Source organism: Protomyctophum bolini (genome assembly GCF_963924005.1).
Source record: "Protomyctophum bolini genome assembly, chromosome: 15".
NCBI lineage: Eukaryota > Metazoa > Chordata > Actinopteri > Myctophiformes > Myctophidae > Protomyctophum > Protomyctophum bolini.
This window is the reverse complement of record NC_137876.1, coordinates 10,375,435-10,381,851: the sequence shown is the minus strand read 5'-3', so window position 1 is coordinate 10,381,851 and position 6,417 is coordinate 10,375,435.

The following is a 6,417-nucleotide window of genomic DNA, read 5'->3' as shown; positions in this document are numbered from 1 at the left end:
TCCTAGCTTAATTTTCTAAATTATTGTATTGTTGTCTCCACCAGGCCGAAGGCATGGGGAGAGAGTATGTTTTGCACTCCGTCCGTCCGTGTGTGTGTGTGTGTGTGTGTGTGTGTGTGTGTGTGTCCGTCCGTCTGTGTACAGCTAATCTCCGGCACCGTTAACCCGGTCGATGCCAAATTTTGCACACAAACTCCCTGGATACCAACGATGAATTTCCAGAACGGCCTGTTATAGCGCCACCAGGAGGCCGACTTTTTTAAAACATTTTTTTATATATTACTCCTCCAGATTATGTCAAAAAATGTCAAAAAATTATGTCCAGATTATGTCCAAAAACGTTATCTAGTTTTTATACTGTGCTAAATAAAAACAAAATAATAACTAGATAAAGTGCCCGGGGCACAGGTCAGGTTGTGGCCTCCTGGTGGCGCTATAATAGGCCAATGTGAAAAGGATGCCATTTCTTCCTACGCCTTGGATGGCAATTGGATGATTTGAGGCATTTTGTTCCAAAAATGTGTTTTGCAAAAATCCACCTGCACACGGAAACATGGACTCACACATAGACGTAGTGCAAAACATACTCTCTCCCCATGCCTTCGGCCTGGTGGAGACAATAATAACTTCTTTTTTGCTTTTTTGACCGGCATATCACATTTCTCTTTTTACATAATGTATTATTGTCATTCCCCTACAGCGGATAAGTGGACTCACACACATTAAACAGAGAGCCTGTTCCTTTCTACCTGGTTTAGGTGACAATAATATTTTATTTATTTATTTATCTTTATCTACAATACTCACAACGTGTCATACAACAGGCTGTGAGCTTGTAGATGGGCCATATTTAAGTATATAGGGCTTAAGTGGTTAACCAGGCACTAAACACACTAGAGATAAGGGGAGATTATCAGACTGTTAGTGCTCCAAAGGGAAGTTCTCTGTCACAGGGACCCGACCACGACCAGGCTCAGTCAGTCAGAGAATGGATGGATGGTTAAATACATTGGTGATCACTCAAGGCGGTGGGGAAATCATTGCCATCTACTCCCTCTACTGTAAGCACTTGATAACCTGAGTATCTTTGTCTCAGGGATTCGAATGAGATAAATGGGGATTATGACCTTGTGACATTTACATGTTGAATGGCACCTTTGTTATACAAAATGTGTGGTACGGTAACACTGTATAATATGAACAATTTGAATCATTGATAGTGAATGACTGCTATGTTAAGTCCTTGGCTTTATGTATTCACTATATAAGCCAGTGTTTGATAGAAAATAATGACATTGTGACATCTTGCAACAGTATAATTTGACCCAAGATGATTTGTTTTCTGTAATATCATATAAGATATGCCATTATATTGATACAAGATGTACCGGTACTGATAATAATAGGAGTACGGTAAGCTAAAGAATGAGAATGTCATTCAAAATGTAGCCATTTAGATGTAATCATACATTATTTTTGAGGACACATCTATATGAATCAGTGATATTTTATAGAGATCATCTCTCTCTTTACAAACCCGCACACAAAATAAGTAACAATTTAAAAAGACTATAACAGAAACATTTCTGTTAGAGTCTTTTAAAATTGTTACTTATTTTGATACCGGTATGTAGCATTATCTGTTATCATAGAACAAAAAGGTTATTGTTTAGATAGTAGTTCTTTACCTCTCCGTGTGTGACCCTGCTGACCCCTGGGCTTCACTTCTATCCCACTTCCACAGCAGATAAACGGGATGGATGAACGCTCTCTGCGGGCATAGCAAACAGGAAGCATTATTTGATTCAGACTCCCTTGGGTGTTATGACTGGGAAATAATTGTACGTATTTTTATTTGTCTCTTTTTGCTGTGGTGTGCTCTGGGTAATTCTTAATACCTTCTAGAGATTATACGGTAACTCCCAAACTCCCATGATTATAATTAAGCCTGACTTGGATATAAAATGAGCAAATACCAATTTAGTTTTGCAACGTGTGAGGGAGCATCTCTGTGTGTTCCTCCCTGTCTCCATACATCTCTAAATAAGTCTTGTTTCACTGCATTTCTGCATATACTTGCATTTACGCTTGAGAGTTTGTGTTTGCATTTGTGTATGCGTGCATACAAAATGGTTGTGTGCGAGCGGGCACGCTTGCCTGTTTGTGAATCTCTGTGTCAGGGGAAAGTGTTAGAGGACAAGCAAAATCTTGAGTGTTTAACTTGGTGAGAAAATTGACCTAGCCATTTTTACTCGCAAAGTGAAACTAAAACTTAGGATTTCACTGCCTATAGTGAAGGTTTGGTTAGGTACAGAGACTGCTATCATCTTCCTTTTGGAGGAAAAAAAAGAAAAAGAAATTTCGTTTTCTGGATTCTACCATCCATTCTGTCTTTCCTTCTTAAAGCCTGATTCAGACTTTGTCACTCAACGGTGTTGGGCACCAAACGAAGCTGACCTACAAGATCACAAGGCATCACGGATGCGACATCTTGTGAGCTTGTAGGTCTGCCATTTTCGGAGTGCGACACAGTTGTGCGACAGAGCCTAAATTAGGCATTATTCTCAATTGCACGCACACTCTTCAGTTCTCTCTCTCTCTGTATCACTTACAAAGGCAGCCGTTTCCTGCAAAATGAGGCCACGCACGGTAGGTATGCAAATGAAATCATTGCTCGTGGATTAGAATGGGACACCATATACCCTAAATCATGATTGTCAATCATGGCTAGGGATTAAGGGATATGGGCTCACAGACCTAAAAAAGCAACCCCCCCCCCCCCCTTCCCTCCCTCCCTCAGGCAGAGCCCCATTGTGAGGAGCTCTAAGGAAGAGAGAGGGCTCCACAGGGGACGACAGCATCACTGGAACACTAGTGCCCCCTACTTGTGTCCGACGTTCTCTGCAGAGTTTCATCATCAAGCAGCCAGCCAGTGGAAGGCTGGCTGACGCACGCACGCACGCACGCACGCACGCATTAATTTACATTCAATGCAGCTGGAGGCTGAAGCTTGATTAGACAAATGCACATGCTTTGGTGATGTAGTGTTTCATCTTCAGCGGAGAGAGAGACCTCATTTGTTTCTCTCTGGTAAGCATGCAATGCTTGGCTCAACATCAGTGGGTTAGACAGGCCACTGACCATATTCACATGATGGCCATTTTCCCCTTACGTCACACTCTCTTGCGCTACATTAGTGATTATCAAACAATTTCATGTTAAGGACGCCCAAATTGAAATGTATTTGGCCACGGATTTCCATCTGAAAATATCTTTCTGCCATGGACCCTCATAAGAGAAGATTTGTTTAAAAAAAAAAACATTGTTTTCACAATTTTGAAAGATTTTTCCAAATGTTTCTACAATATCTAATGTACAAGCTCAACGCATCACCATGTGACACATTGTGAGCTTGTAGTAAACTGTTCCTCATTTTGCCGGGAACCGACGTCACTTTGAGAACCACTGCTATACTAAATCCTGGTCTCCGGGGCGCCTGATGGAGGGGAAAGGAACTGGTCGGAATAACGTGTTCCTTCCACGCGCTACGTCCGGCCGGGGAAAGTCTCCCCGTCAGGTGAAAAGAAGTGGCTTGGACTCCTCATGCATTGGAGGAAGCATGAGGTCAGTCCGCTGCCCCGCCAGGTTGGCAGAGGAAGTGTAGAACCCAGGATTACATTAGATAATTGACACTGGGTGAAAAAAATGGGTTGCAAAATCGTGGGATAATAATTAAATAAATAAATAAAAGAGAACCACTGTTATAAGTCAACCCCCCACTATTAAGAGCAAAATGGTGTGAATATGGCCAATGAGCTCACAGTAACTAGATATGTCCGATATTGACTTTTGTGCCAATATCCGATATTGTCCAACTCCTAATTTCCGATACAGATATCAACAGCTAAGTGGTTAACAGATTATGCCTAATTTTATTGTGATGCCCCGCTGGATGCATTTATAAATGTAATGTTTTCCAAACAAAAACAAACTTCAGAATTTCTAAAATTTAAATAAAACCGATAACGATATTTTCCGAAATTACGTTTTTATTACATGCAAATATCGGCTGATAATATCGGACATCCCTAGAAGTAAAGGATGTTTTCCCTGTGAGTGTTCAGAACCTCTTTCAATTTAGTTTATCTGAAAAATGTTGCCTATAAATAAATTACATGATAGGGATGCCGGTTGGAAGTGGTTAATCCCCTTGACTAGTTTCTTGCTCTACTAGACTGTCAGTGTTAATGTGACCGTAATATATTTTTTATACACAGACTATATACTTTTAAGGTATATTGTGTATGTACTTAAACTGCATCTGTCCATTTAGCAGTGTGCATACAGGTACTGTTGTGTGTATGGCGTCGGCATATAGTATGTTTAAGTGTGCGAGTGCATATGTATATAATTTATACAAAGAAAGCGATGCACTCATGTACTGCAAGGCCGTATTGTAAACGTACCGTGTGATTTCTTGAGGAGGAAGCAGTCCGATTCCTCCCACACAGACGTGTTTAGTAGGTTACATGTGCAGGCCCCGGAGTCCTCAGCTAGAGTGCCAGTCTGTTCCTGTGGAGCAGTCAAACAGACGAGCCCGGCCAAGAGTGAACATGGCAGAGGCATGGAGCCAGGAAACGGCTCCGGAAAACGCTCCACAATGGCAGTGTATTAATAGAGTTTTTATGGGAGAGAAGGGACAGGGGAGGAACAAGAGTAGCACATTGGTTTAGTCATCATCAAAGGGGAGGCAGTGCATCATGAATCAAGGGAGGGCTCCGTTTAGCCCCAACGGACAACCAGACCTTCATAATGTAAAACTGCAGCCCTGGAGGAGAGAGAGTCAGAGTTGGCACTATTTGCATCCTGCTCAGCGTAGCTCCCGGCTGCCCAAGTAGCATAGGTGGCATGGCACCTGTGCCATTTTGGCCCCGACATGATGTGGGCAAGAGGTCATGGCTAGGGCAACAGCTGCATCACACCAAGTAAATTGTGGGGACACAGATGCATGTGACACACCTTTACAGTCTATTCGCCGGAAACTCAACTGAGGTGTGCAGCATGAATACAAAGTACTCTGCAATGTGGGCGATAATTACTACTAATTGAAATGGAAGGGTATTGTTAAGTGCTCCCAGGCTGGCTGGTGTAGCCAGACCACCTGAGTCATCTTTCTAATGGCGGGTAAAATAAACCACTGAAATTGATACAAGCCACCGGCAGACTAAAGAGCAAGTGCTGATCATTATGCATCATTAGGTGAAGATTTAGCTTAAACGTGTTTAGCAGGAATTAAGCAAAGCTGTTGTTGACATGGATTGACTGCTGTAATGCTTTATTGTCAGTGCTCCAGGAGGCGGAGGGAGGGCCGGCCTAGTCAGGGGGCGTGATGTGCCGAAAGCAGGGATTTGTGGGATGGTGGAGGACTTGTAGGTTTTGTAGGAAGAGTGGACAAACAGGAAATGATGCTTGGTAATCTGTTGTAGGGGAGACAGACAGGCAGACAGCTCAACAAGTGGGGATGGAAGGCAGAGGAACACTCTGAATGGAATACGGTAATATATTGGTGCTCTGCTCAGTAGATGAAAACATAATTTTACTATTTACTGTAAGTGTCATAGGTTGTATAATGTAAGCAATGAGCAAATTGCAGCTGACCAACTGATAAAAAAGTACTTTAACTGCAGGAGTAATGCCATGCTTCTATCGTGCACCAAATAGCCAATCTAAAACCTCACGTGTTGCGATTTATGCTTTGTATAAATCAGGCTCAACAGCAATTATTCGTGTGACTCAAACGGTACACTGTAAAATCTAACCACGGCCTATATTATGCAGACAGGGAAACGGATGCCTACAATACCAACCTGTGAGTGAGGCTATAATGACAGTGTTCAATGCCACAATACTCGGATAAAAGGCACAAATGCAGGATTAACAAGGCAACCTAGACTTGTGCATAGCTGACCTGCTTCAGCAGTCTGGCGGACGTTAGTACAGCCTTATTGCACAAGTTTTGCATTGCTTCATGACTTAACCAATTACATTATGGTACTGAAGGTGTTGTGAGGTACATGATAATTACTATGGTACTCAAAGGTTGGTGCCTGGTACTTTTGCCTACAGGCAAACAGAATGTTGTGAAACCTAAACAGCAGCAGTCATTTCAACCCCTGGACAAGTCCGCTTCTCCTCTCCAGCTAGACGATGCCCCTGTGTGTGTGTGTGTGTGTGTGTGTGTGTGTGTGTGTGTGTGTGTGTGTGTGTCATTACACGTTTGAATGTGTATATGAAAGAGCCGCTCAACTGTGTTCGGGTTGACGAGTAAGAGAGGACAGTCTTATCCAGCTATCCAGTGTTGACAGTATTACTAATCCCCTCCACCTGCTCAAACACCCCCCGCAAAACACCACATAC